We start from the raw sequence: 14,558 nt of genomic DNA, 5'->3' as shown, positions 1-14,558 counted from the left end.
CTCAGCTAATAAAACAATAGTAAACAATGCAGCAGTAAATTAAAGATGTCCGCCGCATTAGTCTGTACATCTATTACATTAGAAGATGGCAGCGGTATTTGGAGCTGTTCAGTGAAAAGTGACAGCACTTAGTGAAGATGTCTCCACTCATCTCTCAGCGTAAGTACTTCTCATGCTCGTCTTCAAAGGACAGTGTAAACATTAACTACAAGAGCAACTTCTATAAACATTTGATGAGAGTTTAGATAAGAGTACTACTTCCCCCCTAAGGGAGGCTGTTCTTGAGAGAACAATAAATGGCCAAACCTAATAAGCCTTGTCACAACGTACTAAATAAAAATAAAATAAAAAAAGAAACTTGCAGTTTAGCCACCAGTGGTAATAAAGAAACAGGGTCGACTATGAAAACATAACACACCATAAACTATTAATGTGGGTTGCTTAAAAGTCCCTGCTCCTGTAAATATATTAAATCCCTGTTGTCTATAAAAGGAAGCATATCTGTGTTTATTTACAGGCCGCAGCAGCTCCAGCTCCGAACCTTAATAGCAGGTGGCGTCCTTTCTTTGAGGTAGTGTTTATGAATACTGACTCAGGCACCTCAGTAAGTGCCTATAAATCTAGGGGGGCGGAGAGTCGTGGTGCTGGTGGTGGGGTCCTATGAGGCTCCTCTTGAGAACATATTTTACTTGTGCCCCTGGCATTAGCATCATCCCCTGCTTCATTTCAGAATGATAGCCTGTGAGCTAGATAACTGCAAGTGTGTTTTTTTTTATTATTATTATTTGTGGAGTGGTGGTGGGGTGTATAACTGAAAGGCAAAACTTTGAGAGGATGAAATCTATGAGTAACATCCACAGGAAACACATTATTTGTTACCGTTATTTTGTTTTATTATCGTTGGAGGATTCGGCCTAAATCCCCCTGTATGCGCAAATGGGCTTCAGAGGCTGGAGAAAGAGACAGTTCTCAGCACATAGAGCCAAGAACAACAGAGGCGTATTAACGAGAGGGAATAACTGACTCAGTCCTAAAGTCATGTCGAGAAGAGAGAGAGAAAAAAAGAACGAAAAACATCTCTGGCATCCCCGTTTTGATGAATACCTGGAAATGGGAGCTGTGAAAAACAGACCATGGTGGGGGGACCCTAGTGACCCAAGCTCTGAAATGTGGAGCTTGACCTTTGCTTGACCTTTGGTAGGAGCTCATCTGGGCACACCGGCCGGGCAGTCCGCTTGCACGCGCTTAATGCTTAAACACTGGAAGTGCATGTCAGCCAGTTCAACTTTGAAATGCTGGCCTGATGAAGCTAAAATTCAACCTCTTAGATTTCTCTACCATCACCTCAGGAATTATTTTGAGAACTACATTTACCATGTTTCTCTTTTTTAGCAGGGCACTTTGCAAAAAAAAATGTAAAGTCATTTCTCTGTTTGTTTGGGTCACAATTAAGACCACCTTTCAACGCTCCTTACTGAAGTGTTAAAATAGCAGTTAAAAAAAGAAACCTGAATATGGGCACCACAAACAACTGAGATGGATGAGAATGTTGGCCGTCATCAAGTAGCCACCAATTAGCTCTCCCTCCATCTCAGAAGAAAGCATGAGCTGGAAGACTGTGGCAAGGCACCAACGTCTCCCCCCACCCAACCCCACCTTGTCTTGAGTTGAGTTAGCAGTCACGCTGGGTAAAATGCACCACTCAAGCTAATGTAATTAGGTGTGTGTTCAACATTTAATCAGCCTTGATTACCTGTTTGCAGTGAGGGAAACAAACTGCCTCCCATCTAGCAGGATGAGAGAAAGAGGGAGAGAGATAGAAAGGGAGAGAGAGAGAGAGAGAGAGAGAACGACAGAGAGAGAGAGAGAGAGCAGCACTCATGCTGATTAAAAGTGATACAGAAGTAAGAGCAAAACATGCTTTAATCAGAACCACTGAGGTAGGGGATTTTTTTTTTTTTTTTTTTTTAATTAAAAAAATTACAAATACATCTATGCAAATCATTGATAGGGAAATATTTACAGTGTTTAAAATATGTATTTATTTATTTTTTCTAGTGGTGTTTTTTCTAACCGTCAGCTGTGTAGCTCCAGTATTTATTTGCAAATTCCCCAAACCTCTGCGATCAAGTGGTTCAGCTCTCGTGGAGGAAGAGGCGCGCTTAGCACGATAGTTATTTATTTATTTCCGCGTCTTTTTATTCATTTAGCTGTAAGGCAGCGGCTGATAAGACTGAGACCAAGACTTCCTTAAGAAAAACGGGAACATGCCAAGTCTGACATAATCCAATCTGGGCCGTTTTCATTGCTTTTTGTTTCATATTTTTTGCTTCTCTTAAGGACTTCCCTTTGGTTCCAGTGCCGAGTAGAAAACCTGAAATGACACAATTCGGTCGTACTTGTATGGTGTAGAGGCCCTGATCCAAACAGCTTTTCTCTGGTAAAACCCTTGAAGACCCACACACATTTCAATCTGGCCCTGGGGGCAGTCGGCTCCGTACCATCCACATAACGCGATCCCAGCGGAATGAGACGGAGAGGAAGGTGAGGGCGGAGGGAGGATGAGGAGGGGGGGGGGAGGGGGGCTTCACATGTAGACACACACACACACACACACACACACACACACACACATGTAGACACACACATACACACATGTAGACACACACATGTAGACACACACACACATACACACATGTAGACACAAACACATGTAGACACACACATGCACATACTCAGACACACATACTCTCTCTCTCTTTCTCTCTCTCTCTCTCTCTCACACAAACACATACACAGTCGCTTTCTCTCTCTCTCTCTCCTCTCTCTCTTTAACACACCTAGGCCTGTGTAATATCTATGCATTTGAGGCCTTTTATATATTACATATGTTGGTAGGAATATGCATTGCGTGCTCAGTATATACAGGTGTATTATATATGCATGAGCATGTATGTATGAGCATGTATGACACAAACTGACATGTACAGAATATAATACATTATAGTCCATATGCATGACCTTACCTGGACCAGATGACGAAACGATGACCGAGTGGTGAAACAACACTGCAGAGAGAAGGCTTCAGCGTGTCCAGAGGAATGGTCAATTTGGCCTTTGGCGATCGCACTCTGAGCAGTCAGATGGAAAGAGAACCAGAGGAGAAGGAGGAGGGAGGAGATCCTCCTCGTCTCCCCCAGGAGAGCATGTGGTGAGGCCAGTCACTCAGAGCAGAGGTGTGGGAAGGGGGGTGGGGGTGGTAGTACTCAGGTATCAGTGCCCCCGCCAGGATGCCGCGCTCGTCGCCCGTCACAGGAGAGCCAGGCCGACCGCAGAGCATGCTGGGATGCCTCCGCAGGGCGGCGTGCTGCCAGGCAGGCACACACACACACTTACGCAGACACGAGCGCACTACGGGGCCGAGCAAGTAAAGTTTGAGGCGAAGAGCGGAGAGTTTCCTGAGCGCACTATCTCTCTCTCTCTCTCTCTCTCTCTCCCCCCCCACTCTCTCTCTCGTGTGCCATCCATCTCTCCAGCCGTGCCTAATTGCACAAATACTCTTTGGGTAAATCTTATGCAAGCTCCTTTCGCTGAAATTAAAGAAAAGAGAGCACGAGAGAGAGAGAGAGAGAGAGAGAGGGAGAGAGGGAGGGGGGGTTGTAGATGGAGAAGAGCAAAATCCTCTGCTCGGCGCTCCGGCGACTTCATGCTGTGCCACCTTCATGCCGCGCTGTCGATGCGCCATGAAGATATTTCCAGTTTCTCAATAACATCTGACAACGGCAACACAGTCACACAGGAACAAAAGAGGGTGGGGGGGGGGGGAATTGGGTTCGGGGGGGGGGGGGGGGGGGTTGCTGGAGAAGGAATGTGGGCCACTCCAAAATATAAACCTGGCCCATATTATCCCATCAACGCGTGTGCATATTCCACTCAGGATACAAACCAGAGCGCGCGTTCCCCACCACAAAGCCCACAATCAGGCCTATACAGAGAGGTGTACACGCCTCTATTATGGAGAGGGAAATCGCGAGCGCTTATGGAGCGGATTGATTGTTTTCCAGATGGCGCGTCTTTGTGCGAGGTAGACAAATGGCAGCACCCGTATGTCATGATGCAACAGTATTTACTTTTGATTAAGACAATATTGCCCTTGGAAGTAGAAGCCATCATAAAGGCACGCGTGCTTACAGTGACTGTTCAACAGTGCACCTGGGCCGAAACCTAGATTGATTGAGGTCATTGTTACTTCATCAGTAGACATCAAGCGTGCAGCTAGGCTGAGGGAATAGATTTATTTTAGATACATTACCCTGTAGTCATATTTTTTTGTGCAGATCAAGTGTGCATGCAGTGTGTGCATGGCAACAAAGAGGTTTAGCATCTATGGTGTGTGCCTGACAGTTCAGGCTACATAAAACTCAACTTCTTAGTGTGGGACCCAAAAAAAACAAAACCTTTAATTGAGAAGGGAATGTAGCATTCCAAAACAAGCACTAATAGAGTTTTGCTTACTTTTATTGAATTCTTTATTTATTGGGTGTGTGTGTGTGTGGTTTATATGTTAATATAGTTCTGTCAAGTTCACAATGTATAAATATTCTTTGTCATCGGATCATTATGTGTATAACTGCATCAGTGAATTTCATTAAAATTATTCCTGCTAAACTTCTCAACTATTATAACTCATAGATTATACTATAGATGATAGACTATAGATTACATTGCATGCAAAGTACAGAGAGGGTTTTACCAATTAATCTCTGTGAGTGTTTAACCGGGGACTCCTTTTGAGGCGATCTATAGGCGTCACCTTGAGTGCTATCTGTCTGCGTGCAACCAGTGCAAGTGGAGACAAAGCTGATTGTCCTGGAGACACAATGGAGGGCCGCCAGGGCTGCTGGCTGCGGAGGGGCAACACATCACGGGCTTCCCAGCGCCAGCGGGACCCCTGGGGTGCCTGGCAGAGCAGATGGCAGCGGCGGAGCGCTGTTTGGGTCTGAAAATAACATGTGGGCAGGGAAGCGGGCGCCTCACTCGGGCTGTCGGAGAGAGGATACCTCCGAGCCTCTCGAGCACCGCTGATGCCGCGCTCGACGTCGTCACTGCGGCATGCTGTTTCGGGGCCCCTTGAGAAAAGGATCTGCTGCCGGATGGGTTCTGTGGTGAGCTCACTTACGCGTGTCACTCATCTACACCTGTGGCCCTCGTGGGCCTCCGTAGGGCAGTCCAGTGCTGATTCATAGAGGTCGGTCAGGGCCGCTACACATGGGCCTGCATGACAGGAAACAGACGAAGATTGAGAAAGTGAGAGAGAAAGAGAGAGAGAGAGAGAGAGAGAGAGAGGAAAGTAGGGAAAACATGATCTCTTATGAAATTTAAAAAAAACATCTTATCAAATGCTAACTAAATATATCTGGAAAAAAAGTCCAACAATAACAAGTCCAAAAAAAGTCCTACAACAACAACTGCTATAACGCAACCCCATGGTCAACACATCTCAGTTACTGCTCAGTGGTGCATAAGTACCGGCACCGGGCACTCAGTTCTAACTCAGGGACTAGGGAGTTGTTCTGACAAAGAACACTTGTGCAAATCTATATATGTCAGCGACCATAGTGTGATAGTGAGCTTTTGTGTGAGGCTCCATTCAAAACTTCAAACATGTGAACACAATTTCTGGGGAATGAGAAACTGAATTAGAAAATTAGACAGAGTGCAGTCACAGAGAGACAGAGAGAGAGAGAGACAGAGAGAGAGAGAGAAGAGAAGAGGAGAGGGAGGGGGTAGTTAGATACTACTAGTCCCATTCTCATCTCTATGTGCGATTTAATTGGGGAGTCCTCTGCCCCGCTGTGTGGGGTGACCAGGGGGCCAGTCGCTCTCTTGCGGAGGTTAAGCTCATCCATTGTTCAATTTACAGTGCCCTGTTTTGATGGTGCCAGTCCCCATCGCTCATCAGCACCGACAAAAGCAGAGCCGCCGCCCGCCCATTAATTATGGCAATGATGAAAAGATGAACACCGGACCCTACACTGCCACCATTTTTATTTCCTCTATTAAATATCTTTTTTAAAACAACTTCATTATAATAATGTATTTTGATTAACGATGTTTGTGGCACTGCCTGTTGTGTAAATTAGCCATCCATAAATTAAACCTATAAAAGTAACTTGATGAAATATTGTCTAGATGCAAAATGCAGGTATTTAATTTATTCTTCCCTCATTCTCCTCTTTTTTTTAAATAAATAAATATATTAATATGAGCAGAACACTCATAAAGAAATTAATAAACATATGCCAAATAATTATATAATCAATTGCTTTCTAGAGTAATTGTCTGGGATGTCCTGATTACTAATAAGTGTTTTCATCACATGACACAGTCTCTATTAAAGTATCTATACTTATTTTAACCCATTTCAAATCATTGTACAGGTATAGCTGCCACAGAAATATTTCTGTAGTATTCTATACAAATGGGTGCACACACACACACATATTCCATAGCATAAGAATCTAAATAAAGTTTTTGGAACTTTGGGAGTGCGTTCTCCACTAGTAGCCTCGGGAGCTATAAACCCAAACACTATAAGAGAGGCACAGAGCCCTATCCCTCTAACAGCTGGGTCTTCAGGGGAAATACATCACTGGAATATCTCATCTAATCAGCAGAGTGCATTTTTTATAACAGTCACAAAGTGGGAAATGCACACATCTTTAATATATACTGCTGTGACTTTAATTTCTGTCGGAGCTTGGATAGTTTCACTCTGCTCGTCCTAAAACACAGCAAATGCATTCTTTCTCTTGGAATGGAGCAGCTGGAGTGTAATGTGATATGATAATTTATTCTAATTTCAATAGAGTTCATTTCACTGTCACATGTTTTTTTTTTTGGAAACATAATAGGGAATTACAATTCAACTTAATGATGGGGATCTGAGGTAGTAATACTCAGGTAATGCTTCAAAGTATCTGGAGTTTTCAAACTTTTCTTCACCAAGTCACATCTAAGTACAATTAAGGGTAGATATATAAATAACTTAAAATAAATAGCACACAAAATATAAACACAGTCCAAATATAAATCAATACAAAGAACAGAAGGTCTTTGAAACTTGAGATATACATAAAATAGATTGTTGTTTTACTGAATATGAGGTGGTGAGTTGGACGCTTTTAATTTTGCATTAAAAAAGTGAGACATTTAATTTAAAAGTTACAGTTAATCACTTTACTTTGAAAACACTAATTGCAACAAATTGCAACAAATCACATGCTTATTACAAAGACCAAAGTATCAAAATGTTACTTTAGAATTTTGAACAGTTTATAGACGATTGCTCCATTTGGAGTATTGGAGATATAAATGTATATTATTATTCTCTGGAGACACTGATGCGGAACTATACATCATCAAATGTCAGCACTTCAAGAATGCTCTTTAGACTGGACTTCAATGTCTATCTCAATTTCTATGAGGAAGTATCTGAGTAGGCTTCGGGATATGGAGCTGGGGCCTCAACACGTCTCCCTTAATATGGTTTCATGTGTGAAGTTGGTGCTTTAAAGCGTATCAGAGCGGGAGCAGTCTCTCTTCCCAATAGGTAAGCAGCCCAACTCGCCTCCAGAAGGGACATGGAGAGAGGCAACACTGCTGGCTGAGTCCAACATTTTAACATCTTAACATCTCCACATCCTCACATCTTTGTATTTCATCTGTATCAGTGACAACAAAATTGCCTCCAGCATGATTCCTCTCCCCCCCCCCCCCCCCTCCTTTTTTTTTGAAAACTTAACTATGACATCTGGCAGCATTTATGAAAGGCAGCAGAACAGACACTCCAACCGCTTGCATGCACGCACACACGCATACACACACACACACACACACACACACACACACACACATATGTATGCGTGTCAGAGGCGAGAGTGTTAGAAAGAGACAGAGCTTTTCACTAGAGGGAGAAAATGTAAAAAGATCTGTAATTACCATTACTTAAAGAGCCTGGAATAACAAGGCCATTATGCAGCACTTGGCCATTGTAAACACAAGCATTGCTTAAATGTATTTGATTCAAATCCTTTTGTAGTTGGATATCTTAAAGCAACTGCATTAAACCACACAAAAAGACATGTGACTCTAGGTTCCCCCGTAACAGAAAACTTTATTAAATAAATGTGTAGGTGAACTATGGCTCAGCATGAGCTAAATAAGTGCTGCTGTGAATTATACAGATTAAATTGATAATTTGGTCTATAAGGTATAATTAGATGTAATCATTTGAAAGTTAATCATGTTGGTTGTTCATAAAAGAATGAAGAAAAACAGTATCATTTATTTATATTTATCTACATTAAACTTTTCTTAATATCAAATAAAGTCTGTCTTTTTTTCCTTATATTGATATTAAAGTTGTATATAGCTTTAGGTAGGTATAAATTCAGTTGTCCTATTAAAAATAAACACCGGTCCAAACTGGGTCACTGTTTCCAGTATTGGGTTAGAAATTATAACCTGAAGTGTTATCTGGCAAACAAATCTAAACAGGAAACAAGAAAAGAGTAGCCTTAAGTTCAGAGTCTTCGAAAACAGAATTCTCTGGCTCTACAGGGGTGGGGGGTGGGGAGTGTGGGGGTCAGAGACAGTAGTGGAAAAATGACAAGGCAAGGCAACACAGGTACACACAACGCAGACATCACAATTTGATATTTTATAACGTTATCCTTTATTTTTGTAATACGATTTCATATCCATTATCTAGGGGATAGGGTTTATGTAGAACCTATACCATGTAAGGCACCATCTGAACTACAGGGAAGTTGGAAACACCCTGTTTTTATGTGTGTATGAGTGTTGGAGAGGTCAGCTAGTCAGAGTGCATAAGGTGGAGGGGGGGGGGGGCATGTTGTGTTTTTGGGATAGAGGAGATAGTATTTGATTGTCCAGCAGCCTCCTCTTGTGGACAATCGCGGTACAGCACCCAGCATCAGGGAAAGGACTTCATCTCTCTCTTTCATCAGTCTCTCTCACTCTCTCTCTCTCTCTCTCTCTCCCTCCCTCGCTCCCACGACTGACCTCTTAGTCAAATATTTAGACGTTCGATTCTCAAAACGTGACGCCAAACCAGCGCACCATAAACAAATCAATGGCACGAGTTCAAAAGCCAGACCAAACGGTTGCATGAGTAAACAAAACCACTCCAAGGGTTCCCATGGAGAGCTGGTGCGGTAGGGAAAATGGCAGAGGGAGAGAAACAGTTGAGCTATAGAGGAACACAAATTGAACTTAAATATTTTATTATTCCATACCACTTGAAAGTAGAGTGTACGTGTATCTATTCAGTCAGGTTAAAGTGAAGTCTTCCTTTTTTTTCCCCAGAAGGTATTGAAGACACCTCAGACACCTTCCACACACACACACACACACACACACACACACACACACATCAAGAGATATTTTTTTCCACCGTGGTATGTGTGTGTATGTGTGTGTGTGTGTGTGTGTGTGTGTGTGTGTGTGTCTGTGTGTGTGTGTGTGTGTGTGTGTGTGTGTGTGTGTCTGTGTGTGAGGAAGAGGATGATGAATGAAGATGAGGAGAAAAAGAAAAGAGAAAAAGGGTGAGGGAAAGTTAGACAGAGAGGGGGGGGGGTGAAAAATCAAAGAGAGTGACAGAGAGAGAAAGGGAGAAAGGATAGAGAAAAGGAGAGGAGTAAAAGAACAAAGGTGCATGGCGATAATTGCAACATGTCACGGCTGGAGACAGGTCCAGCTCATGAAAGAGCGGAAAGGAGGGAGCAATAAATTCTGCCTGACCTCTCGTCAGGGCCACTGAGGGAGGGGTGCTGATGAGAGTGTATGAGAGTGTGTGTGTGTGTGTGTGTGTCTGCCTGTGTGTGTGTGTGTGTGTGTGTGTGTGTGTGTGTGTGTGTGTGTGTGTGTGTGTGCGTAGGTGTGTGTGCGTAGGTGTGTGTGTGTGTGTGTGTGTGTGTGTCTGCCTGTGTGTGTGTGTGTGTGTGTGTGTGTGTGTGTGTGTGTGTGTGTGTGTGTGTGTGTGTGAGTGAGCACATGTGGGGGAGGGGGTAAAGGACAACCTGCCCTTGTTGTGGTGCCCTTAACAGGAGTCATCCAGAACCTGCCGACCACTCCTCATTACTTGTTCAGCACTCCATACACACACACACACACACACACACACACACACACACACACGCACACACACGCACGCACACAAGCACACACACACAGACGCACACACAAATGCAAAACGCACATACAAAAACATCATATACCATGTTACATACAGATCCATTCTAAACCATACATTCCACAATATTCAGCTTAACACAACAGTGTCATATTCTCCTGCAGTTTTTCAGTGACCAAACAATATTCCACAAATCCCTCTCATACCAGCCTTCTACCATTCTACCATTCTACCACCATTACCACACCTTTTACTAAATACTCCACCAATAGCCTAAGCTTTCTATTTCTTAAATGAAACTACTCCACAGAATCTAAGGAATACAGACACGAGTGAGGTATGTGTGAGGGGAACGAGAGAGGAGGAGGAGGGGAAGATTAAAAATGAGAGATGGAGAGCAAGGCTCACTGAAAGGAAAAGAGAGAGTGAGAGAGAGAGAGAGAGAGAGAGAGAGAGAGAGAGAGAGAGAGAGAGAGAGAGAGAGCACCCCACACGCACACATTATGATGTCTCTAAATGGAGAGCATGTCTTGTGACATGGGCCCAGCCTGGATATCGATTGCTCCTGTGGCTACAATACTAACAGCAGCGGAGAGCCATTGAACTCTAAAGCAAATAGTCCTTCTCCCAACTCACCATCATCTCGAGCGGATCGATACATCTCAGGCAAGGTCGGAGGCAGCCCTGTAACGCTTCTATCACCACTAATGGCTTCCCTCACAACTTACCAGCACACATGGAGGGTGGGTGTGCACAACGTCTACACTCTGCATTGCAATTTATGCATATCAATGACACACAGACCTTGCTCAGTCCACTTGACCACACAGCAAGCCAAGAGACTGACTATATTTACTTATTCCAAGGCCAGTAAAAATAATTAATATTAATAATCATAACAAATTCATTAAACAAAATAAGTACAAGAAATATTTTTTATCATAATATACTACAAATAACTGAAGACAAGACATAAACATATTTTTGGAGTATAAAGCTTCATATGACAAATTAACCCACTCAATACATGGCTAATAAACACCAGTAATGAGCACTGAGGAACATATATGTTCTAATGTATGACAGATAAACCACTATGGATAAAATTCTGCCACATTTATGTGTTTTCATGCAACCAATTTTTATGTTTGTTTGTTTTTTTATTATCCTGTAATATAAAGCTGCATTGTTACATTTCAGTACACTACACACACAGTCTAATACTAAATCTCCAGACATACATCTATATGGTGTGTTTCCAACCAGCCTCAGTGACAAAAAGCCAGAGAACAGCCTCCAGTTCTCAGTGCATCGCAGCGGTTGGGGCTAATGATGAAGCACCGCTCATTTATCACTCAGGAGAGACACAGACGGTAGACAAGAGAGAGAGAGAGAGAGAAGGGGGGGGGGGGTAAAAAAACAACAAGCTACAGACCCCCATCCCCTCACTTACACACCCAATCTTAGCATTAACCCTTCTCCACATCGGGATGTTTTTGAGATTATAAACACAGCAAACTCCAACTCCTATGCAAAAGGTCCACGACTATACCCCCCCACCCCCCTACACACACACACACACACACACACACACACACACACACACACACACACACACACTCCTCCCCCTATACTCTCCACGCACTGGTTCCACTCGAGGGTCTTACCACAAAAACAGCCAGCGGAGAAGGGGACTTCAAAGCAGTGGACAAGAAGAGAGAGAAACAGAGAGAGAGAGAGAGGAAGAGAAAGAGGAGTGATCTGGGAGAGCTGACTCTCTCCGGCCCCCCCCAAAATCATCTGATCCCCATGCTGGGATCGGCTTGCGCTGGAAAGCCAGATTGCTTCAAGAAGAGAGTGAGAGTGGAGAGAGAGAGTGAATCCCTGGGAATATGCAGACAAGGAGGCACGCTAGGTAAACCGAAAGAGAGAGAGAGAGAGAGAGAGAGAGAGAGAGAGAGAGAGAGAGAGAATGATGGAAGGGAAGAAGAGGGCTATAATGATGGCCAAAGTGTAAAGCGCTTTGCTGAAGTGAAGTCACGGCAGACGGGCACCGGGGCCCCACAATCCCGTTTCCTGTCGATCCCCATAGTGCCGGGGCCGCATCGCTCCACTGACCATCATCCTCTCATCTCTCAGCCCACACACACACACACACACACACACACACACACACACACACACACACACACACACACACACACACACACACACACACACACACACACACCTCTGCAGCCACAGTACACACTACTCTAAACTCCACAGAGGAAACACGTAACAACGGCCATGCTGGACATATTCGCGTTCACAAACATGTGTTCACCAAAAATGACCGTGGACAAACATGCATGTGGTGTGGATGAATTCTGGCAGGATGAGTGGACCACAGTGCTCACCTCCATCTACAGTATATTTCAATCTCTCTCTCTCTCAAATTCAAATACTAAGTGTTCTTTATTAGCATGATTGGGTAACGCTTTAGAATAATATGTGCTTATTAGGTATTAACAGTGTTAAAAGTGTTACCCATGATTATTGAGAAACAGTGTTATCAAAGCATAAAGAACAATAAAAGGGCACATTCACGGTAACATAACATTGCAAATCACCGAAGAAGAGAGAGAAAGAAAAAAAGACTCCTTCTGTCAGCGTGTCTATCTTTTGATCTCCTCCCCTCTCGCTTGATTTCATTAGACATTCCGTCTTTGTTTTATCCGGCCACTTGCCACCGCAGAAATCGGAGCCGTCCCTGACGGAGATGAGGTTAATTAGAGCGTCCGGGCCAGAATGGTCAAATGAAGAGACGGACGGAGCTGATAAGGGGGCGAGGAGACTGGCCAAATTGAATTCAGTGAGAGTGAGGGGCCAGCCCTCCTCCGTTTCTTAATCAGGACCTATCATGTCGCCCCGCTAATGACTGGGGCAGAGGTGAGGTCGAACCGAGAGCCATTCTTCCCTATTAATAGCGCCGTTGACCCTAATGTTCCTCAGTCCATTACCCAGGCTCAGAGTGTGCGTGCAAGTGCCTATGTGTGGATGAGTGTGCGTGTGTGTGTGTGTGTGTGTGTGTGTGTGTGTGTGTGTGTGTGTGTGTGTGTCTGTGTGTGTGTGTTTGAGTAAGCGTGCATATGCTTTTGTGTGAGTGTGTGCTGTGTGTGTGTGTGGATGAGTAAGCGTCCATGCACGTGTGTATGTGTGTTTATGTGTATGTGTGTGTGTGTGTGTGTGTCTGTGAATGTGTGTGTATGTGCATGTGTGAGAGTGTGTGTGTGTGTGTGTGTGTGTGTGCGCACAGATGTGTGTTTGCAGGACGGTTCAGCTTGAGTGGCCGGTGCCAGTGAGGGGTGACGTCCACACCGCCCATGTCCATTCTCTCAGCTCCAGTAGACTGCACCCCAAAACCCCCTGATCTGGCCCTCACCCCCAGCTCACACGCACCACACACACCCACAACATGGGCCCTGACATGGGTCACTTAGTAGGGGCACACCATCACACACCAGGGAGGAATCTATTGGAATAAATAATTCTGTGAGTGTCCCCACGTGCCGAACAAACCAACGCAAAGCGAACCCAACGGTATATTTCAGATTTTTTGGTCACACACTGATCACACTGTATATAACCTTTAATGGGGTTTGGTGTTTTACTCTAAAGCCAATACATAATGATTCACTAATATATTGGAGGCAATGCAGGGACCACTATCATCATATATGATTTACTAATATACTGGAAGCCAATGCAGGGGCCACTATCATCATATATGATTCACTAATATACTGGGAGCCAATGCAGGGGCCACTATCATCACATTTAATTCACTAATATACTGGGAGCCAATGCAGGGGCCTCTATGAGAACTGACCCAATGCTTCTACATACCCCACAGCCTTCAGTGGAGCTGACAGCGCTCCCCCTCTCCTCACCCCACCACACCCAGCAGTTATGCTCCAACTCTACACTGGCATATCGTTCACCTCTGACCCCGTGACCCCCCGACTCTTTGCGTTTGCTTAGAAATCCCCCCGACTCCCCGAGTGTTTGATTGCCACCTCGCCCGCTGCCTTACTCTCCCTGACTCGTAGTGTTGTCTTAAGAAATATGGAAACAATTGGGCTCGGGTTAATTTATACTCTTCAGCCAGAAATAGCTACCACATTGGCCATCTGTGGGCAAAGCCTCTGTACCCCGAGTGATGGTGGGAACGTGCCGTTTTTTCCCCCTCTCCCCTCGTTTTTTTTTTTTTAACCAACCAGCAATCCAGGGGCAATCCCAGCCTTGCCTTGTGAATGGTCTAAATTGAGCATGTGTGTTTGACGGGCCAACTAAATAATCG

The 14,558-nt window shown here is 44.2% G+C and overlaps 1 long non-coding RNA gene across 1 annotated transcript in view; it reads right to left on the bottom strand.

The window, feature by feature from the left end:
- Positions 1 to 4,585: 4,585 nt before the first annotated feature.
- The window catches only part of LOC121689985, a 31,494-nt gene continuing 21,521 nt past the window's right edge, over positions 4,586 to 14,558 (bottom strand). Inside the window, exon 3 of the long non-coding RNA XR_006024959.1 lies at positions 4,586 to 5,274. This is a non-coding gene — a long non-coding RNA (uncharacterized LOC121689985). The remainder of the gene's footprint in view (positions 5,275 to 14,558) is intronic.

The sequence above is a fragment of the Alosa sapidissima genome, chromosome 18 (assembly GCF_018492685.1).
Source record: "Alosa sapidissima isolate fAloSap1 chromosome 18, fAloSap1.pri, whole genome shotgun sequence".
NCBI lineage: Eukaryota > Metazoa > Chordata > Actinopteri > Clupeiformes > Clupeidae > Alosa > Alosa sapidissima.
This window is presented reverse-complemented; position numbering and strand designations above follow the sequence as displayed.